This window comes from Cupressus sempervirens, chromosome 5, assembly GCF_028749045.1.
Source record: "Cupressus sempervirens isolate cs-2001-9-10 chromosome 5, ASM2874904v1, whole genome shotgun sequence".
Lineage (NCBI taxonomy): Eukaryota > Viridiplantae > Streptophyta > Pinopsida > Cupressales > Cupressaceae > Cupressus > Cupressus sempervirens.
Window position 1 is genome coordinate 431,242,650 of NC_143122.1, and position 25,032 is coordinate 431,267,681.

Here is a 25,032-nt window from a genome sequence, read left to right on the forward strand (position 1 = left end):
GATGAAAACAAAATTGTAGTGCTTACTGGAATTGATGAAGACAAAATTGTAGAATTTATTGATGCACAAAATGAAGATGTAGATACAGAGGGAGCTAACTTGGTAGCTAAAGAGGTAACAGTCAGCTCTGTAGATGAAGTGCTTGATACTTCTATTGTAGGCACTTGGAGCTAGGAGGTGACTAGTGAAGATTGAGCAATTGATGTTGCTGTTGTGCTCACAATTTCACTAGTAGAAGCTATCTCCACAGATGTCACAGTGTGTGGTCAAGTGTGAGGAAGAGATGCAATAGCTTCTGCTGCAATTCGGATTGGATCATCTTCATCATCCTCTTCCTCCTTGTCTTCATCCATTTCTTCTATTTCTTCTTCCTCTTCTTCCTTCTCTTCTTCTTCCTTTTCCTTCATTAAAGTGTGCAATTCACCTTCACTAACTATTGCCATCATCATTAATATCATCATCTTTAATTATAACAATTTCTTCTGATGGCTTGTTGAGATGATATACATCTCTCCAGACATTTGAGGCATGCTTAACTACTAATTCTATGTTATTCATTAATATAAAGCATGAGTTGAGCTTTAGAATCATTCTATCTTCATGCTATTTCATTTCCTTCTTTACTTCAGCATTAGTTAGATTAGGTACTAACTATTTTAGCTATTGTTCAAAGATGTCTTTAATAGTTTGCACCATGTTCACCCATCTGACTTGAATTTTGGCAAAAAGATCTACATGGATTTGAGGTTGCATCTGAGCAAGGGAGTATTTCCAAATATCTGTTTTCTCCATGACTGAGTCCTCAATCTCTTTATGCTCAACTGGAGACTAGGTCTCATACCTGAGAACTTTGAAGTTACATATTCCTACTCCAACTCTTAGCTATTTCATCCTCTCCTCAAATTTAGGTGGAGAGCGAATGAATACTGGTTCACTTTTACCTTTCCTACTTCTCCTAGAGAATACTACAATAGGTTTCTTCTAAAGTTTAGTGATAATCACTCTACCTTTCTTTCTTGTTGGTTCCTCTTTCTTTGATTCTTTTGCTTCACCTTCATCAAATTCATTTTCTTCATCCTCGCCCTTACCCTTGGTAAGCATTAGAGGACCTTTAGCTTTCTTCATTTTTGCAATCCTCTTCTTGCCTCTACTGATAGCTTGAGGAATCTTGATACTGAGTTCTATCCTCTTCTTGGCTTCCTCAAAAGTGCCAAATGCAGGAAGATTTTGATTGGTTGGCTCATTTATTAAGGCCTTAATGATGTCTCTAGCTTCATCAATGTTAATTTCATAAGGTAATGGTTTTACCCATGCCACTCTTGGTATGACTGCTTGGATGTACACTCTGTCACAATCCACCATGAAGCATATGTCATCCTTGTAGTCTTCCACAAGCTTGGGTGGGATTTGGAATTTTTTATTCATTTTCTCTTTGAATGCCTCAAAGTAATTATCCAACACCCTTTCAAATTTTTCACCCATTTGTTCAATAAATGCATTTATCTAATAAACTACAAAGGTGTCTTTTCTCCATACAACTGTGCCCTTAGATGGAAAGAATTTTTGAAAATAAAAGAATAAAAAGGTAAGTAATGAACCAAACTTGAATGAATTTTTCTTGGAAGTCTTCACATTTTCAATATTTTTTTTCAATTACTTCAGAATCATATCTGACAAATCAAATTCAAGGTTCTTCTTTATGACCTTGTATGCTAGGTCTAGTGCCTCACAAGGAATGTTGTTTGACCGACTCAAGCTATAGATTTTATGTGCAATGATATGAATGTTGAACCTAAGCTCTATGCTAGTGACATTGTTTAGATTCAAACCTCTACCCTCCCATTCAGCTAGGGTTTTCTTCTGCAGTTCCTCCTAACCTATGGTTTTGGTTGATTTTTCCTTGCTTAGTATTGGCAAACCCATAACCTTGTGTATCATCTTCTTTGTAATCAGAATGGGTTGTTCCAACCATAATTGACCATTGTGAAACTGGCTCAATATGTATCTTATCCAATTCACTTGGAATTTTTGAGGCATGTGAGGGATATGAGTTAATCCTTTGACTTCCAAATGTTTATGCTCAGGTTTCAAAACTCCATCAACACACATTTTAGCTAGGTTAGTATCCATTTCCAGTATCCCTAATTCTTGAACATAACATTTAAAGTGAGTTTGTATGTCATTAATTAGGAGTACCTTGGGAGGGATTTGAGACTAAGCTCCATATGGTTCAAGTGACTCAGTAATGGCCAGAATGATCTTGAAGTTTGGTACTTTCCATTCGACACCTTTAACCAACATTTCAAAACCCTTCTTTGGTTTAGTGCTGCTTCCACTAGTACGTGCCATTGTTGCTTGGTAGATGATGAAATTCATGAAGATCTTGCTATTGAATCACTCAAAAACACTATGATTCTCTTTCAAATTGCTTTGTTCTTCGAATGTTGTAGATGTGATGAAAAATGAAGTCAGAATTGCCCCTTTTGTTGAAAAATTTTCATAAATGCTCAATGCCATTATGACATAGTGTGTGATAGACTATCATCCACTTACCTAATTTGGCAAGAGTATCAACTCAGTGAACAAACCAAATTTCCTTTATTCCTGACCTCGCTTGGTAAGGTCTACAACCAACTTACCTCGGTGGAGTCTATTGTAGCTCAGTGAAGGATAACCTTTTTGTGATTCCTAGTGTATTGGATCATTTGCATTCCTCATATTTCTTGGAACCGCTTATGATTTTCTTGCTAAGTGCAGCTCCAATTCATTCTTAGGAATTTAGCTTGAGGGGATAGAGTCACCCACTTCTTGAGTTACTTCACTGCCATGATTCAAGCTTGTATCCTCAGTAGATTTAGGAATCCATTGTTGCCTTATTTGTTTCCTTATATTGTCATCCCTTGCTTTCTTTTCATCTTCAACTTTGCCTATATTCATGCAATTTTTAGCTATATGACTGAGTTCAATGCATGTGTAACACCTTATAGTAGTGTCCTTCTTCCTTAGGTGATGCCTTCCACAATTTATACCAATCTATCCATATTCTCCACAATAATGACATCTACACTAGGTATTATAGTCCTATCCAAATATTGCCTTTGCAAGTTTTTCAGTTGGATTGAATGATTTGGATCTGCATTGAGATGCCTTGTGACCATGATTTTTGCATTTGTGATAATTACCTTCAAATTTTGGTTTCTCCTTGCATTCATTAGCTTTATGACCATGCTGATTATAGTTATAGTATTTTCCATTGAATTTTCCTTTTCCATTACTCTAGCATTTGTTTGATGTATGACCAATTTCTCCACAATGATTGCATGAGGGTTTTAGATTCCTTTTTGCACCTTGCTTGGAAGATTCACCTTGTTCTTCATTATATCCAATTCCTACTTTACCTTTTTTCTTATGAAGATTCTACTCATTTTGCTGAATTAGTTGATTCATGTCTTCTTGTGATTTCAACATTCTTTCATTGATTTGTTTTTTAGTATTTAGGTCATTCTTTAATTTTTCAAAAATTTTCTTTTCACATCTCAGTTCTCTCAATATTCTTTCATTAATTTCCCTTTCATAATTTAGATCATTTCTTATTCTTTCATTTTGTGCTTTGAGAATCTTGATTTCTTCATTTGCTCTAGTGATTTGATCAATGAGGTCTTCATACTGATTGGATTGATTTTATTCTTCATTTTTTCTTGCCTCCAAGTCTTCATTTTCCTTATTCCTTTTTTCCAAAATTTCACATAGCCTAATTGATTGGATTTCTTGTTCTCTTTTGAGTTTTCCTACTTCTTCCTATAGAGAGCCATTCTTTTCTAGGAGTTCCTTGATTGCCTCATTAGCTTCATCTAAGATGCTTGATGGTAAAAGGTCTTCAATATTTTCTTCAACATACTGATGGTCATACATCTATCTTGCAAGTTCCTTCCTTCTTTTCAAGGATTGGGAAAGATGCTCCTTTTCATTTTTGAGTTGAGCTATGGCCATCTCTAGATCTAAATTTTCATTTTCAATTGCCTTGTCAAATCTGAATATCTCCATTTGTTTGTTTACATCTTTTCTCAAGCTACCAAACTTTTATCCTGAGAACCACACTGCTTTGATACCAATTGTTGGAAATATTCAATATATGATTGGTTACTAAGAGGGGAGGGGTGAATTAGTAACCTTAAATTCTTCTTTTGAATTAGTCACAAACCAATCTATGCTACTGTATGTATTAATACTGAAAGTTAAAACATTCATCATAGAAGAGAACACAATATTTTGGTGACCCAAAAACCTTCCAAATAGAAAGTAAAACTGTGGTGGGGATGATACCCACAAAACTTCAATATTGTAGCATAAAGTTGGTCAGTTAAGGCTTACATTGACCACTTCTGGTGATCTTCCCTATTAGGAGCATAAAGTACTGCTAGGTCCACCTTGTTAGAGGATTTTACAAACATACAATGAAGTATGTACTCTGTTAGGAGATTTATACAAATACTATTAAGTCTACCTTGTTAGAGGATTTAGAAAAGTGATTTACCTGTTAAGATGAAGCAGTGAATCTACTTACAAATGATTGCTGATAAGATCCTTTTTGCACTAATCACCTCTTGTGATAGATATAAATTTTTTGCCTCTATATTGACCTTTTTGCATTCCTTGAACTGTTGCTAATAATCTTTCACATATACTTCTCTGTATGTGTGATTATTATTGGATTATTATCTCTATCAACATAGTGAGAGTGGACCTATAGGTTTCACATGGTTGGGAGGAATAGCTACCTGTACTACTACTGGTGATTGGTGTATAGAGATAATCTATTGTCCTAGTGTGATTGTTGTTGGATGTTTTCATTTAATACTTTGGGTTTTGGAGTATGCTTTCTTGTGATTCATGCTTTCTTTGGAATTCTTGGATATCATATTTAGATGATGCTAGTTTATTTTACGCATTCCTATATTATGATGTTTAGCATATGATTAGATGATATGATTTTCTTAGTTGTGTTATCTATTACTTATTGGATTAGCATGTTAGATTTATGTTCTTATGATGTTATTACAGTTTAGTAGTGACATCCTCATAAGATAACTCTAACTATCTAGTTGGTAGTTTGGAATGTTACACCTAGGGGATGGCTAGGACCTTCAAGGTCTCATGATGCTATTATGGTTACGAAGAACTATGCATGAGTTTTGGTTGTGTTGGTGCTTATTTCTTTATGTTTTCCTTCTTATGATGTTTGGTATATGAACCATGTTTGTACATTGTGATGTTGCTTTCTGCATGTTCCTTCATATGTTGTTATGGATCATATGGATAGTTTTATTCTACTCCATGTTACATGGTGTTGTGTATTTCTTGTGTCTGAGTGTTCAAGCCTCAATTTATGGATCTGGTACTTTCTGGTGTGGAGGAATTATCTTTTCTAGCTTTTTATCCTCTCTTTTTCTAGTGTGTTGTTATGGTTCCTTTCCAATGATCATACTTCCTCATGCAAGATTATGGAAGTTTCACATAGGGCCTTGCATTTCCTTGTGTGGCTCCTTGAATTTCCTCATGTGAACCTTAGCACCAGTGCAATACCTTTTACTATTGGTCCTGGTATTTCCTTGTGTAAGATGGTATTTCCTCACATGGCTTGGTGTACTTTCTCATGTGAGACTAATAATTGTAATTTCTCTTGTGTGAAAAATAGGGGGCATCTATGCTATTTTTTAGAGAACACAATTTAGACTTTTGAGTACCCTTTAGAAATGCTAGTGTTTCCATGCTTTGACTGATCAAAGATTTTAGGTTTTGTTGTCATCTTGGGTTTTCATCATTGAGTTGAGCATGTTAGTTTGATACTGGCATTTGGAGATTTGTTGGTTTGCTAGGATTTTTGGCGAAGTCTTTCATTGTGATCTTTGTGATCCATGTATGATGTTAACATGTGCATTCATACTTGTTTTAAAAAAAAAAATCTTGGTTTGTATTGAATCCTTGTTCCAAGGATCTCTAGGTGGGGTATTACATTTGGTATGAGAGCCCATGTTCAAACATTGGGATGTCTATGTATATGTTGCCCATATGGTTGATGTTTTGATTGTGTGAGTGTGAGTGTCTTGGTGAGAGCTCGTGATTTTGGTTGCTCTGGTATCTACTTGTTATGGACTTGCGTGTCTAGTAGATGTAACTCAAGCAATGTGAGGAGAAGGAAGTGAGTCTTTCCTTGTTTTGTAGACAAAATTGATGTGCCTTGTTGGCTACTTTCTTGTGTGGCCCTTTTAGGTGGAACCACTAATTGGTGTCCATATGTAGGCTTCGTGTGCCTCTTTTTGTTTCTTCTTGTTAAGTAAGGTGCATTATTTCCCTATTTTCTCCTATTTGTAAGTAAATAAATGAATCTTATTTATGATTTTTGTGTTATGTCAATATAGTAACGAAATGGTTCCTTTCATTGAGAAATGAGCCTTTATTGTGGCAAAGGAGTAGGTTTTGCATTGGATCCTTTGGGTTAATGACTTAAGTCCCCAATTTGATTGCTTCATAAGCTTATGAAAATTGTATTAAAATTGATGGATATCTAAATGTTGCATTGCATGGAAAATAATTAAAGAAATTAATGTAGTTTGCATATCCATGAGGTTATTGATGGTATACTGCTTGATGTGTGTGAGTATGTTTTGTAACACTTCTAGGATGATGTATTCATTAGCAATGTATGGTGGTTTATCCCTCTTGTGTGACTATTCCCAATCATCACATGTAATTTGATTTGATTGATGCCTTATTTTATTTGGCTAGAGGTACTTTTTTCATGTTGTTGGGCTAGCATTGGTTTTCAGTATTTTCCTTTCTTTGATTAGTCATAAAATTTATCTATCACTCTTTTTGTGGTTGTTGTCACACTTAAATTATTGTTGAAATGATCTCTTTTGTGATTTACTATTAGAGTTAACAATTTCCCCGTTTTAGCCTTTTGATTATGTTTCATGATTACTATTTTGAATGTTTTTTACTATTGCCTAGTTGTGTGTTGTGACTCTATCATGTTCATCTCAAACCTCTAGTAGTACATACAAGGGATGATATCATAGAGAACATACTAGTATGTTTGTCATAAAGGTAATTTTTTTAATTTAATTGGATGGTTTAAATGATTATTATACATAACATTATTATGGAAATAAAATTGAAAGGATATGTACTTGTTTTATGGTAAGTGACTCTTGAACCCTTGCTTTGAAAGTCTTTTAGTTCCATTGTGTATTAATGATTATGTCATGATTAATTGATGAAATTATGAAAGATAAGTAATGATGGTTTTAGTGTGTGAATTACCTTTCATTTCATGTCTTATGTCATTATGGTCATGTGTGCTCTTGGGTTTTTTTGGACGTTTCATCCATTGCTTTTCTTGGTAACTGAGATAGTTTGAGTTTTCCTATGATGTTTTATCTTGAGTGGTTATTCAATCTCTTATTTATTAGGACTCTCTAAGCTCCATTTTTTTATGTGCCTCATTGATATTTTTTGGATGTTTTTTGAATGGAGTCAATCGAAGTCTAGACATGAAAGCTATGGCCTCTAGAGTGAAAGCAATTTTTGTGTTGTTTTCGATTTTGTGCAAGAAACAAGTGGTCATATCTTTTCTTGCCTAGTTTGGTGAGAAAGCTCACATGAGAGTGTGATAATGTAAAATGTCATTAGGGGAACTATAGGCACCCTTTGCACTTCAGAAGGTTCAGATCAATGTTTCGATTACTCTTTATCAAGTAGAGGTCAATTCCATCATGAAATATCACATTTATGGCCATTGGAGAAGTTTTACCCTTCATGTTATTCTTAAAGGAGGAGTTGACAAGCCTTCATAATATACTAGGTACTTGTTTTGGTTCATGCGTGGGTTGTGTGTTTCCTATAGTACCATCCCACCTTTGTGAGACGAAGTGTGGACTATGAGTGTTCCTTGCTTGAGGTTGATGTTGCCTTGTCATTTGAGAGTGACTCAGTCTTTTAGTAAGTCCTGGCCTCCTTTTGGACATTTTCTTTGGTGCATCTCTATATCCTTGTCTCTCTTGAAGCAGTAGACTAGAAATTGCTATGTCACTAGCTCAGTTAGTGGTGGATGAGTATTTTGATGGTTGGTGGAATTGTGAATTTCCCTAACATTTCTTGGGTTGATTTAGTGTAGAGGTTGAGAGAGACTCCCTCTAATTCCTAATACTATATAGTTCTTTCTCTCTAACCTTATAACTTCAAGAGAATTGTCTTAGTCAAGTTGCCCATTGATAGTTGACTTGAGGCTAGAGATTGAGTTTAGTTGTAGCTAGTGTGTGGTATTCCCAGCATGTTACTAGAGGGACATGGTATCATTGGATGCATATTAACATCTTATGATTTGGCATGAAGACACTGCATGATTTTTTCCACTAATGAAATTCTTTGCAACCTTGTAGAAAGGCGATGATATCTTGTCTAGTAGGGTTATGTAACTCGAGCTCCTAGTGATAGTTGAGCTTTGTGTACCATAGAGACTATGTGCTCCTATGCTTGGTGGTTAGTTGTGGAGAGTATCCTTTGGAGTGTGCACTTTTGTTGTAAACTATCATCCTCTATGTTCAAAGGGTGAGTTTGCATAGATTCAAGGATGCTCATGTGTGACATGATAGTATTCTTGGGATCTTGGTATGGTTATTCCCCATAATTCCAACTCTTGTTGGAAGTGTGTAGTGTTTTGACCTAATTCGATGGTCATTTGATTGGTACATGTTGTAGTTGGGCACCTATTGACAACATAAGTGGCTTTTTCCTTACCTTGTAGTGTTGATTTTATGGCTAAATGGGTTTTTGTGCATAGGAAGCTCCTTACTGGAGGACCTTGTGTTAGTATAACACCTATTCTCTTGTGGTTAACCTATCTATGGGTTGATGAGATGGTTTGAGAATGTTGGAGTGATTTGGTTGGATTTGTGAAGAAGTCGATGAGTCATTCCTATCATTTGATATTGATTTTGCACTTGGTGTATTTGGTTTCTATTCTTGGATTGTAGGCCTCCAAGAGAAAGCCTAGACTTTGGGGGGGATGATGTATTGCCTCTCCCATTTGATTTATATAAGTCGTCCCAATGGATGCAACCTTGTTGATCTTTCATTCTGAAGAGATCATGATTGGGACCATGAGTGGTTTACACCTTTGAGGTGATTTGATTTATGTTTCTATTTCAATTGCTTTGATTATGCATATGGATAATTTATGAGATTATGATGTGTTAAATGGTTTCAATAAGGTTTGTGTCAATGGTTACTAGGAGTGATGTGGTATCATGATGTTGTTCTGTGATTACCCTAAGATGGGCGTAGAGTTTACACTATGTATTATTACCTTGCTACACTAGACTAGTTTCCTATAGCAGTTGTTAGTCATGTATATGACTGTGTTCTCTTATGTGTTTTAAGTGCCTTCTCATGTTGTTTAATCAACCATTATTAAATGCTTAAATAATTAGAAATGAATTGTCCATGTTAAATTACCATGTTGTTCAGCTGATCATATCTAAGAGATGATGCTTTTTTTTTTGAGATGACAGTATGTTTTATGATGATATTTGGTTATCCAATATTTGGACATATCTCGAATTATGTTAGAAGTGGATTTAATGCTATGGTTATTTACTTCATTCTTTCATTGTTATGTGTTATGCAATTGGGAGTGATGTAAATGGATTATATTATAATATTTAAATAAATGGTTAAATTAGGTATTTAATGCATGTATTACTTTGGCTATGGTATTATACATAATTGTACTTGATTATGTGTTTGAGTGTGCAAGATTTATATCCATAGTAGTGGCACATGGAGCTAGTGATTCAACTATTCATATTATGCCAATGTTGTCTATGTATGGTAAATGTATCTTATTTAAATGTTTAAATTAAACCTTCTGGTGATTTGATAAATCCAGACTCATTTGCATTGTGTGACTAGATCTATGAATGTGTCTATGCATTTAGAGGTTCACATTGTCGCAAAATTGTTAAGAATTCTGTGATTTTGGTTTTTGGGGTTTTAGGCTTTATTTTAATTAATTTTAATTTCTAGTAACTTTTCCATAGATGAATTCCAATTACTTCGAATATCATGCTTTCATTTGGGTTGATTTGGGGTTTAACTAGGTTGGTTGGTTATTTACCCTAATTGATTATGTTCATGTTTTTACACTACCAAGTAATAAGATACCTAACACCAAGAGGCTGAAGATCAAAATAACCTAAGGATTAGCTACTCCCTATAATTAGCTAGATTTTCTTTAGATCTATACCCAATTTCAACAAAATATACAGATTTTCTACTCTTTTAGCTCTGCAAAACCAAGGCATGTGCACCTAGGGGACTAAAAGATTCATAACCTGATATTACCTTCACATTTCATTTATTCCATAACATTGTATCATAATATTCATCCCTACAATAGATTGGTCATAATTCTTCTCAAATTTACAAGTAATTCTGGGTAACAGCAGCTAACTTATAACTTAGAGATTAAATACAAACAAGAATGGACCAGCTATGATATTCTTCATGCATTTAAAGTGAATTGATTTTGATTTTAATACTTTTCTTGATGATTATCCATGATATCTTCATATGCTAACTAAAGTTATTGATCAGTGTTTGATCCATTGGGATTCAAAGTCTATCCAACTATTTGACCTAATTGAGTGCATTACAATCAATATAATCAGCAATTCTCCCTAAAACTTACTCTTATGCATATGCTTGTTATAGTCTAGAAATCCTATCATATAACTGAAGCATTTACTTAACTCATTGAATTAAAATCAATAGTGATCTAATATACAACCTATCCTCGTTGGATTGAATTGAACAAGTTTTGCCCATGCAATCTCAAAATAACTAGTAAATAACAATGGAGACAAGATTCAAAGAAAAAAGATATGGGGACAGTTCATCTTGTTGGGACTAAAAATTGCATGCTTCGTTTTTAGTCACATCTCGTAAATTTTGAAAAAATCAAGCCCTTAAACGCTTTTAAAATGCATATGTGCCTGGTTGTACCTGGCTATCCATTTGAGACCTCTAAGGTGTTTAATACTTTTGGCACCTTTCATTCAGAATGCCCAAGCATTTCATGAAGTTAGATTGAGTTTTTGAGTCATTTGGAAAAGTTTTATTTTGAGCTAGTATCAATTTTGCACTTTCAAAGTGTCAAACAGCGACAGGAGGCTGTGTTTGAACTCGAATATCTTTTGCCTAGAATTGTGTCATGACTTGCCACTTTGAAATTATCTAGTGTCCATGCCCAAGAACCTATGTTTCAGATTTTGAGTCATTTCGAGTTCGTCTGACTAGGTTTTGAATCCCTCAAAGTTGGTCAGTTACTATTTTCATGCCTTTGCACTTTGCGCATATTTCTGGGAGGCCCTGTTTGACATGTTATAGCTTTTGACCAATTGACCACAATCTTGAAATTCCTATTGCGTTGCATTGTAGATGTTAAAAAGTTTCTATGTTTCAAATTTTAGCTTATTACAAATCCGTTTGATCAGTTTTCAAACACGATTCCAAATGGAATTTCTATCTTTTCATTGTTAGTATTTGCAGATTTATCAGTACTTCTGTTCGAGATGCTATATCTTTTGATCTAGGATTGGTAGGACCAAATTGTTTGTTCCTCTGCATTCTACTCTGAAAATATTGTAAGTGTGCTAGTTTATAAACCCTGATGAATCCGTCTGCATACTTTACTAGGGTCATTCCATTTGCCAAAAACATCTTTCTGCTATTGTCCCCTGTCCTGCAATTCCAAGTAGCCAACTTTGCACCTTCACCAAGCGTGCCCCGTGATTCATCATGAGCCTAAATTGTATAATCATTTTCTCCTCATGATAGAGTACCAATGCCCTTGTTTCTAGATCCTTAAACATCCTTTTGCCTAGTTTTCAGAGATTAAACCAAATGCACTTTGTGGTTTTCTGACATGTTATTCTGCAAGTAGTTTGAAGTGGCCAACTTCGGAGGTCAATATCTTCTGACTCTGATGTCATCATGTGACAAGATTTGGCATGCCTATTAAGCATGTCGAAGAGAACAAAGATCCTGTGTTTCAGAGCCCGGTCAAGTGATTATGACAGTTTTTAAAGCCAGGCAACAGGCCTCCTGACATAGATTTTTCAATGGTATGAAATTGTTTTAAAAAGATTTTTAATGATCAATCAATAGTCAAAGTGGATTCTAGTCAGTTTAAGGAGGTTGATGGGTCAGTTTGAATTGTCAGTTGTTTAGAAATGAAAATTTTTTTAGCCAGACCCGCTTTGGGGTCCGACTGATTCCATCAGACTGATTGAGGGTCTGTGCAAGTTGAAGACTGCTTGAAAGAAGGATCAATGTTATCGATCAAGAACTATCAACTTCAAATATTATTTGAAGATGCACTAAGATCTGAATCTATGAAAAATTCATCAGAACCAAATGATGCAAATCTGGGACAAGACTATAGTTCACAAAGAACCAAGAGGATAAAGAATTTAATTAGTCGTTCTGAGTAAGTGTCCTTTGGAAATCAGAATGAAGTGAAAAGTATTTCTCCAGTGGACAAGAATGCTATGAAGACAGGAATCACACTTGCACATTCAAAGCAATAAAGGATCACGCCAAATAGAGTGGAGCTACCAGCAAAGGTAAAACTCACGCCAAGAGATTACGACGTGAGAGACTAAACACATGAGATGAGGAAGGTGCACAGGTGCCAATGGAAGGAACAGGCATCCACATTTGAAACAAATAGCAATCCCATGCCTGCAGTCATACAGCTCTTCCCATGCACAAGGAAAATAAAGGACGGCAAGTATATAAAAGAGAAGCCGTGGGTTTAAAGAAGATCCAAGGTGGCAGTGTTTAAGACAAGGTTTTTTAAGCATAGGAGATGTTTTTGTATTAGCAGCTAATGCCAAGGTTAAAGACCAAGTCACGAGTGGTGAGAAGGTTCAGAAGACATAGCGTAGTAAAGAAGACCACATGCATTGATAAGGAAGATGCCTTGTTTTGAAGGCACTCTGCGGTAGTTAAAGGCCCTATGTCCAAAGGCAAAGCTCATGCCAACTGAAAAGCCTGTGCATCATAAAAAATGTGGGTTGAAGAGCAACCAGCGACAAAAAGGAAGGCAGATCATGCCAAAGCCCACACAAATCTCAACAATGCACTTCCAAGCAGCTAGGCAACAAAGACAATCCACGCTTAAATACAGATGAAACCCGCAGACACTAGATAAAAATGCAGAGCAAAGGTTTTTCAAAATGCTTTATCCCACATTCAGTAGGTGAGGAAATCTATTATAGTTTAAATACTATTGCACAAGGAATGGTTAATGTCTTAACACAATGGCTTTTAAAGCCAAGCTCGTGTGTGGGGAAACTGAAGACAGCTAGCAGGTCGCTAAAGTTAAATTTTGGACAAAATTCCAGCTGCGCCCAGATGATGACAAGTATCCCGATCAGAGGGTTGTCATTTCCTCACCATACGAAGATGCTCACCAATTAACTATAGCAAGATCGTGAGGCTGACATGCCACGAGTTCCAAGGTGGATGATGAGGTGGCAGAGGATGACACGTGTCATTCTGTCACCATGTCGCCAATGACATGGAGGTTGTTGAGTCAGATAGTGACATAGTGAGGGAGAATCAGGAAATAACACATGGCAGGTGGTCCCGGAGCAGTTGATGACATGGCAGATGATGCAAACCATGTGGGCCAATCAAATGCAGACACGTGGCAACTGGTCAAAGTCAGTTTGACCCCAAAATCAGAGGAGGGAAGAGAAATTCAAAAAAGAAAAATAATAAAAAATATTATTTTTTATTCTCTTTCAAGTTGGATGTGAAAATTCTTTTTAAATTCAAAAGGTTTTAAATTTAAAAGTTGTGACTTTAGAGATTGTTTTAAATTTAAAAATATCTAAAGGATGTGCAGACCTGATGTTTCTAGCGAAGGGGACTATTTTTCAAACAAAGATCTCAGGCATTTCCCAAAGGCTAGATATGCCTTATCATATACCATTGGAATCGTGAGAATCTAAATTTTCCATTTCTGAAGTCAGTTTTTGCACAAGTGCTTCCTGGTTTGAGTTATAGCCAGAAACGTGAATTTTGGGGCTTCCTCAATGGAATGGGTAAAAAATTGAAAATCTAGTTAGGGGATAAGTAAAAATTGGTAAGAATGCGGTTGGAGTTCATGTTTCTCACATTCATTCAATTTAACCCGATTTTGCCAAGCATTTCAATGGGTAAATCAGATATTGTGGATGTTTCATCATTTCAATAGAGATATTGTGCAAATCAGTTGCATAAAATGATGAAACAAAATCAAATCAAGATGGGATAAGGAAAGAAGAAGTTTTCAATTGCCAGAAGATTGATTTTCAAGTGGACAATTGTCAAGTAAAGATCAGATCCGGGAATTCATCTCCTTGCTATATCATTCTTTCTTTCTGTCATTGTATTGGTTCCAATTTTTGCACTGAGAAACCATTCTTTAGCAAATTTCTCATGTAATGAACAACAAGAAATAAGAATACTGATAGTCTAATCTATTAGGTAGCTTTGCATTTAAATTTCATGCATCTTATTGTAATTTGTTTCAAGGAAATGAATGATAAGGCAACAGCAAGTCAATCTTCATTCTGATATCGTGTCTCTCATTCATGCTATTTGTGATCTTTTTTGTTTTTTAAACAAAGAATATGAAACTCAGTTGCAACTTATTGGTTGTATATGTTGATTTATTTTGCTTATGACTCAAAGAGTTATGTAAATGTTTGATTCTTCATCATAGGATTGCAGATTTCATGAAGGGATAAGTCGAGTATGAGGTTCAAAAGGATGCAGATGTCTAATTCACAAAGTGGTTAGATAGATCAGGAAGTCTTGATGTATGGAACATGTCAGTGATGTTCAGGGATGTGTGTTAGGTTTTTGTGTGAATTGCCCAATAGATAAGGCACTGATCACTTATAAGATCACCTGTTATACTGCTACATATTTGAGGTTTTGCTAAGATCAACATCAATAATCAAACGCTTTTTCCCTTTCATGTTGAAGAGCTATAATAGAATGCCCTCACTCAGCTCATGAGATTCCTAGATCTGCATTTAGCTATTGTAGATGGATGTCATTTCATGAGTTATCAGGAGAAATAAGGGTCTTATCTACTTCATATTAGATTCAGTGTATGCTTTGACAACTGGTACCATATAAAGAATCTGTAGGTCCACCTGCCTAGGTTTTATAGAACCTAAAGAAGAAGAAGGGTCATGCCTTATAGTTGGCGTGGTGTCTAAATGGATGTGTTGATAATGGGAGTTAGCTACCCCTAGATGCATCTTGTTCTCATTAGGGTAGCTGGAAATGGGTAACGTTTTCAAACACCAACACATCTTTGTATTAATTCTCTTTGAAAATTATATAACATTGGAATATAAATTAGAAAAACTCAAGACAAGACACCATGATCATAGAAGATTAATGTATTCTCAGAATTTCAAAGAAGATACATCACAGAATAAGCATCAAGATAATAAGACCGAAATAAAAATAGCAAAACAAGAAGTTATAAAATAGTTTAGGCCTGCTCTCTAGCCTTGGAAACTCACTTATAATGTGAGATGCAACAAGCTTTAGGTATAGAGAGTACTAATAGCTATCCTTAAGACAAAAAGATATTTACAAAGTTGTTCTCATAAAAGGCAAAAATTGGTGCAATAGAATGTTTTTGATCATGAATATTTTCTTGTGGGACCACTTCTGTTGCACTTTTTTTGTTAAGGAGTTCATGATTGGCTTTTTTGTTCTTCTTCTTCTTCCTTGGAGTGTGTGACCATCAGACTTGCATGTGATGGGCCCTAATCTGATACTTGAAAGCTGAGCTTAACCCAAGGTTCTCCATCCATGTCATTTTGTATTGATAGATTGATAGTTACATCTAAGTGTCTTATTGCTAATTCATCTATTTGGACCTCTGTCCTCATAACTACAATTGGTTTCTTACCGCCATCTTCTTCTACTTTTACTAATGTGTCAATTATTTGCACTTCATCTTGTTCTATTTCATCATCATTACTTTCATCAAGTTCCAAATACTTTGCATGAACAAAATTTGGCTCTCATATTTCTTCTTTAAATTTTGCAATGAACTGTTGGTACAAAAAAAAATTCACAATTCAACTAGGCAGGAAATAGCTCTTCAACAAGTTTTGTCTCCGAAAAATACATTTGCACAAAGAAAATCTCTAAGTTCTACATTATATCCCTAGTTTTTACTTTGCATGGGGAGCCTTAGTTCCCATAAATAGATCATAAAGAAAAAGGGTGGTATCATCCTTCAATTTTGAAAACAAGTCGTCAATTTTTGAAAAAATCCAATGATTGAGGAATAAAACCTTAAATGACTTAGCTTCAACCATCCAAGATGGTAGTCAATCCAATCAAATCCTTCCATACAAACTTATTTTTAACTTATGGTGACTAAAATTGGTCCCCCTTGTGCCTTTGGACATGTGTCATGCTCTCACTATGTCACCAAGGGTAAAAATTAAGTAACTCTAGTTGGCAACATAGAAACCATCATTGATGTCCCTTGCATCAAATGGTAGAAATCAAAAGATAACTTCATTGTAAGTAGAGTGGGCCTATATTATTTTTCTTTGGTCTCTATGTCACTAGTGGTAAAGTTCATGCAACTTCCCATGGAAACAAGGTGACCATCATCAATATTGAGAAGATCTAATTGTGCGGATCAATAGTACATTTCTTTCAATGTAAATCCTCTGTGGCATCTAAAAAATTGACATGTTGACATGTTGACAAGGCTATTAATGACCTAGAAAATATGGTTTCATCTTCAAAGGTTGGTCACACCACATGTCCACATGGCGGATAGTTACTATGTTGCCAAGGCTAAAGTTCTTGCAGTTTCCCATGGCCATTAAGCAACCACCGTCGATGATGGTAAAATCTGACAGTGTAAGTCATTTGCTTGAAAATATTATTTATTCATTGACTAGGTCCTACAACTTGGTCGCCATGTTTCTAATGGTAAATTTCATGCAATTCCTTATAGCAACAAGGTGACCACTATTGATATTGAGGAGATCTGGTGGTGCAATATTTCCTTGATTTTTTCAAATAGAAACATAAACCTATGGGAAAAAAAGGAATAAAGCTTGGGTTAAAATTATTTTAGGAACTTTAGGAAATAATTAAACAATTCAAACAACTTTTTAAAAGGTTCTTAGAAAAGAAAAGGGGGAATTTGAAATGATTTCACCTACGCATTTTAATTTGAAAAGGCACACAACCAAAAAGTTTTCTAGGGCGACATTTAGTGAAACAAAAAATAGGGTTATTCTTGGGTTAACAAAAATAAAAGCACTAAACCCTAATTCTCATAAAAGGAACCTAGAACATCCACTTTAAGATATACTCAAATAAACCTAAAATTAAAATAGGACCAACAAGTTATTCCCTCAAAAAGTGAATAAGTATCCAAAAAGGAAATTACTTCCTCACTTCTCACTTTTGAATTAGGAAGTTTAAGAGTAAAACCCAAAATCATCTTTATGAGGATTTATTTTTATGTTCATTATGGAAGCTACAAGTATGGGATCATTGTGAGATCATTCTCATTGGATCCAGCTTAGGGAGACCTTGGATTTCTGTAATTTTTGGCTACTTCTACGAGAATTTTATTTTATGACTCATATTCTCATTTTGTCCTTTTGGTTGAGGTAGGGCTCTCCTGTTTTAATGTTTTAGCTTCATTTCTACTTCTATTTTTGGTATTCATTTGTTAAGAGGCTAAGAACTAGTGTTTCCCTCCATTTCTATATGCTAGCTCTACTCAATTAGATGGGTATGAGCATTTCCCTATTTTCTAGGATGAGGATTTGGGTTTTTGCACTATTATGTTGTTCGTGTTTTCATATGGACTCCAAACCCAAATTTTATTGGATATTCATAGCTTTTGTGCTCTAAAACAAAATTAGTTTTATTTTTTAAGTTTTTGAGTTTTAGAGTTTTTACCTCAATTTGTGTGCCACCCTATTTTCTCAGGTTTTCCTGGCATAATATTATTCATGGACCTAGATCATTCATTTGAATGCCAACTAGATCATTGTTGCATCTTTTTGTTTGCATTGAGATGTGTGTCACATTCGTACTCCTAACTTTGTTTTTGGTTGAATGATTTTATACCTAGCACTATTATTTCTTTTGGACCCTTATTATTTCGTGGACACTAGGATTCATATTGAAGCCATACTCTTAGATTTAGGCCGGTTGAGTGAGTTCATGATGTTTGATCTTTTTGCATCATTGGGATTCATGTTGAATCAATACTCCCAGATTGAGGCCAATTGAGTGAGTTCATGATGTATGGTTTTATTATTCTTTGCGATTCATGTAGAATCCACCCTCCTATGTCTATCTTTAGTTGAGTGTTATTGATAGTGGTGTTTGGAGATTTGGGTGTTGTTGGGATTGGTGTTGAAGTCTTCCATTGTGGTCTTTGTGATCCATGTATGATGTTGACATGTGCATTCCTACTTGTTTAAGAAATATATATCTTAGCTTATATTGAATCCTTGTTCCAAGGATCTCTAGGTGGGGAATTACACAAACTCCAACAATAAGATACCTAACAAATGACTATGAGAAGAAGGATTTCTCTTTTAATGGAGATAAATCATTAAAAATGATGACCAGTTTAAAAATTGACTCCAAAAATAGCAAAAATAATTATGATTGTGAAGTGTCATAAATATACAAAAAATTGAATATTTTCAAAATCATTTGGATATCTAATAACATTTAGTGTTTTGCAGATTTGAAGATGCATGTGGAGAAAGAAGGATCTTTGCATACATGAAAATTTCCAAAACCTCAATTGCTTTAAATATTATCAAGGCCATGAGCCCCTCTTAAGACATTTTCAAATCGTATTAGTCGAACTAATTTACTCTTACAAGTCATCATAAATATGAGAAAGTAGAAGAAGTGTAATTGGGAAAGTTGTATGACTTAATTAAATATTCCTTTGTACTAATGAGTAGCTGCAAATTGCTAATATATGGTTAGGTGTTTTGAAAAAATGTGTCCTTTCCCTAGGCCCCTCTCAATCCACTATAAGACACAATTTGGATGCAATACAATCCATACAATTCATACACAAATTTCTAAATTTTTACATATTCAAGCTTTATGCACATTTGATATATAACATTCTTTCATTGGTTAAGAAATGGATTTTTGAACTAAGCTTTGGATACTGAATCATTGAGCGAAATGTGACCTTGAGATTGAATTGCAATGGATCGATCATTAGTAATGAGTTTCTTCATTGCATTTTCATTTCTAGCATAACCAGTAAGAATGCCCATTTTATTTATATGCATAATGCTTTAGAGTTGTAAATGTTATAAATTTTTGTCCTTTATAATTATTTTTTAAATTCTATAAAAAATTATATGATACATAAGTGGATAGGGTCAATTATAGCATTTTAAAATTGAACATCATAGATATAGTAAAATGTTTAATTGTTCCTATATCTGCGTTTGATTTTTCCCCCAACCATATGAGCTAAAATACATTCTACACTATTTTAAAATGGTGTCTAGATATTTGATTTGTCATGTCTTGATTACTAAATTGTTTATAGTTGATGTGCCTAGAATTTTAAAAAATTGTATGTTTTAGAATTATAGTACTGACTTTATCACCCTTTTAATTTCAACATTGATCTTTATGTTATCCATGATTCACAATTCATACACTGGAAAAAAATTCATATCTTTCCTTTGAAGTATTAATATATTCATTTGTTGTAATAATCCATAATTATTATTTTTATTTAAAACACTCTCAAATTCATACATTTATTTATTATTCTTAGTTCATAATTTACAATTTAAAATCTTTCTATAATTCTTTCCATTTTGGAAGCTTTCATTATATTCATATTCTAACTAATCTATTATAAGGATCTTGGATTTAAGTGATTTATTTAAGATCAGGTACACCCACCTTGGCTTTGTGGAGCGAGGAATGCAAAATATCAAAATGATCGATCTTATCAAGTTGGTCATTGTTGGTTAGATATCCCAACATTGAGTTGGCAAGACTCATAGGATTTCAATCTGTGGTTTTGGGAACCAATACATTAGACAATTGAGGTTGAAAGAAAATATTCTCCTGAACCATTGAGATGTCACAATCTAAGTTGAATCCAACTTAGATTGAGAAATATATGTAGCATCTTCAACTTTTCTATTCTTCCACTTAACCAAATATTCATAGTAATCATTTCCTCTTGTGCTTTTATCAACCCTCTGATCCAATATATATTCAACCTCTTCAATATGCTTCTTACGATAATCATCTGGTACAAAAAACTTCACCATTTGACTCATGATACTTAAGCTAATTAGATAAATTGAATATAAGATATATATCCATGTCATTGGGTAACTTAACTCCATAAGCATTACCACTATCAAACTTCCTTAAGATTTACAAGGTCCAAACTTTTTCATTTTCATCTTACTGTATGTTCCAACAAGAAAAATGTCTCTCTTCAAATGAACTATCACCTCATCACCAACTTTAAAAATATGATGTCTCCTAGACTTATCAACATTCTCCTTATACTTCTAATTACTTTGTTCCAAGTTTAACTTCACTTCCTCATGAAAAAACTTCATAACATTGGCAAATACTTCCCCTTTAACACTTCTCTTCTCTTCGCCAGCAATATCCCTCAAATTTGATATACATTTAGGTTGCATTCTAGTGACAATCTCAAAAGGTGTTTTCCTAGTACTCCTATTCGTAGAATTATTATATGAAAACTTGGCTTGTGCCGATACCATATCGCAATTACTTGGCTTATCTCCAACTAGACATCTCAACATATTACCCATAATTCTATTCACAACCTCCATCTATCCATCTATCTATGGATGGAATGTAGAACTAAACTTTAATTCAGTATCCATCTTCTTTCACAAAGTCCTCTAGAAATAATGAACAAACTTGATATAACCTATTATAAATAATACTTCTTGATAATACATGCAATCTAACAATCTCTTTGAAGAAAATCTCAGCAATATACACAACATTTTATGTCTTCTTACATGGTAAAAAATGTGTCATTTCAAAAAGTCTATCGACAACAATGAATATGGAATCATACCCTCTTGGTGTCTTAGGAAATCCAAGAACAAAATCTATATTGAGGTCACTCAAGGTTTCTTAGGAACAGAATAGGTGTATACAATCTAGTATTCTGACTGACTACTTTTGCAACTTGATGAATCCCACAACTCCTTAAAAACTTCCTAACATCCTTATACATTAGTGGCCAATAATACTTATCCTTAAAAAAACTTAATGTCTTCTCAATTCTAAAATTTCCAGTCAATCCTCCACAATTTTGTTCCTTAATCATATTAATGCTTATATAAATTCATGGTATACACAACTAAATTCCTTTGAACAACACACCTTGTTGAATGAAATGCTCATCATACTTACTAATTTGACTTGATAGATTTGGTTCTCTACACTCTCTCCATGCCTTAGAAAAATTAGGGTTGGTATCATACAACTCCATTTTATCAAAACCAAGAACTTCAACCTTCATCTCGGTCAACAAAGAACATCTTCTTCTCAATGCATTAGCAACTCACCTAGTAACTCCACTCTCATGCTTGATCACAAATGTGAAACTCTACAAGTATTCAACCCACTTCATATGTCTTTAATTTGAATTATGTTAACTTCTAAAATACTGTAAAGCTTTATAATCAATATATAACACAAACTCCTTAGGAATCAGATAATGTCTCCACTTCTTCAAGGCTTGAACAATAGCATAAAACTATTGGTCATACACAAAATACTTCCTTTTCTCATCATTCATATTTTCACTAAAAATAGCAATAGGTTTACCTTCTTGACACAACACTACTCCTATTGCATTGTCACTTGCATCACATTCAACTTGAAATATCCTATTGAAATCAGGCAAAGCTAATACAGGTATCTCAACAACCTTTTGTTTCAAAGTCTCAAAACTCTTGTTAGCTCCATGTGTCCACTTGAAATCTTTTTTATCTCCTCTCATTGTCTTAGTCATAGCACTACAAATAGAACTGAAAATATTTATTAAAAAAATTTAGAAACTACCCAAACCATTAAATGGTCTTACCTCACTCACATTCTTAAGCATAGGCCATTCCAATATTTCTTTAAGCTTCACAAGATGCATTCTCAAACCATTAGTTGAAATCACAAAACCCAAATGCACAATCTCTTCTTGCATAAAGGAACACTTTTTCAAATTAATCAAATTCTCCTCTTTCAATCTTTGCAATACTTGTCTAAAATGTTCAAAATGGTCTTCCTTAGTCATACTAGATATCATAATATTATCCAAATAAAAAATCACAAACTTATCCAAGAATCTCTTGAGAACTTCATTCATCAACCTCAAGAATGTACTAGCTACACTATCAAACCAAAAGGCATAACCAACCATTCATACAAACTATCTTTTGTCTTGAAAGTAGCATTCCATTCATCACCTTCTCCAATTCTGATATGATGAGAACCACACTTCAAATAAATCTTGGTAAAATATGTTGCTCCACCCAAACAATCCATTATGTCATCCATCATCAACATAGGAAACCTCTAATTTACTATAATCTTGTTAATAGCTTTGGACTCAATACACATTCTCCATTCTATATTCTTCTTAGGCACCAATATAATAGGTATATCACATGGACTCAATATTTCTCTAATCAAACCTTTCCATAACAACTCATGCACTTGTATGTTAAGTTCTTCATTCTTTGTAGGTGTCAACCTATTGGGTGCTTTATTTGAAAAACTAGCTCTAAGAATCAGATCCATACAAGGACTTATAATCCTTACTGGTGGTAAACCATCAAGTATATCTTTAGAAATAATCTCTTTATACTTATTTAGAAAGCTTTCAATTTATTTTGGCACTCAGCTAACACTACCAATTTTTGTTGTCACTTGGCCTCTACCATTTTCCACTAGTCAATCGATACCTATTGCACAATCATTACTATACTCTATCCTTCAGCAATTACTATCATAACTCAACCCTCTAGGAATTATAGAAAAATGAACTTGGTTCTTTCCTATTTCCTTCTCAAATTACTTTTCCCTGACCATGCAAAGTCTTATGATAGTAGAATTGATCTCATTAGGAGACTTAATCAAAGGCATCAACGTATCCATAACTCCATTCGTCCAAATAGTATATTGGTTCAATCTTTAATCATACACCACATGTTTATTATATTTCCAAGCTCTACCCAATAAAATATGACAATAATCCATAGGTATAAATATCACACAGGACTTTTTCAAAGTAATATCCAATCTTTAATTTCATAACATATTGTTCACTTACCAATATCTTATGCTCATCCCTGGCCCATTAAATTTGATAGGGTTTAGGATGCTTCAACCTCTACAACTACAATATTGTAACCAACTCCTCTAATGCCAAATTTTTTGAACTTCCACTATGAATGATCACTTTGCAACATTTCCCAGCTATCTTACATTTAATCTTAAAAAAACTTCTCCTATGAATAGGATCTTTATCCTCAATTTTCTCACTACATAGAGTCCTTCCACCATCAAATTTTATCCAACCTCAGTATCACTATGAGGGTGCATAGATTCACCTTGTATCACAAAATTCCTTCTACAACTTTCATTTTCACTAGAGTATCTACATTCAAAGGATCTATGCCCTTTTTTTCCACATCTAAAACAATTACCACTAAAACCACCTCTAGGATAAGAATTACCTCTTCCTCAATAAGAACTAGTACCTCCATGGTATGAATTTCCACCTTTCCATCTGATCTTACTTTTATCATCATTTTTTCACTCATAATTTTCCCTTATCTTGTATAGGATTATCAAATCTACCACTTTCTCCATAAGATCTTCCTCTCTAGAATCTACCACCTCTATATCTATCTCTTTGTTCATGATTCTTTGTCAAGATCTCCTCAACTTTCAAGGCTTATTGATATGCTTCATCCATAGTTTCCAATTCAAAACTTATCTCATCTTTAAATCCAAATCTTAATCCATTTAGATACCTTGCAACTTTTTCAACCTCATCATCCACATGTCTAGATCTAATGTCCAATTTATAGAATTCCCCATATTACCCCTTCATGGTCATGTCCTTTTGTCTCAAATTTTGCACCTTCCTAAACAAGCTAACTTGGTAATCAATAGAAAGGAACTTCTTCTTCACCTTGTTTACCATTCTCAGTCAAGCCTTGATCTTCCCTATTCCTCTTCTCAGTCTATCAGTTTGTAAATTCTCCCAACAGAGTGAGGCATGACCTTTCAAACCTAGTAACTAAAATCTTTACCTTCTTATTATCAGGAGTGCCTTCAAACTCAAAGAACTTATCCATTTCAGAGATCCAATCCAATACAAAATCAATGTCCAATTTCCCATCATAAGAAACAACTTCCATAATAGGCTTTGATTGTGACCTAAACAACACTCAACAATCTTTCCTCATCTTGATCTTCGTCAAGTTCTGGATTAGGGTTTGTTGTCATTGCTTCATCATCAAGGTGTAGTCTTCTCCTCTGGGTTTTCTCCACAGCATCTAATCTAGCTGTAATTTGTCTCAACATGTCCATAATAGTAGTTGTGTGCACCCTAAAATGGTCGCCTAAACTATGGGCCCCATTCTTCAATTTATCAATTTCCTAAATCAATTTATCAATTTCTTTAATCAATGCATCGCAATATTTTATTGAATTAATTCTAATCATGTTCTTTGATCAAATTGCAATTAATTTAATTATTTCAATATTTCCTAAGGTTTGATCATTTCATCAATAATCTTATTTAATTAAAATAAAATATCTCTTAAATAAATAAAATATCTC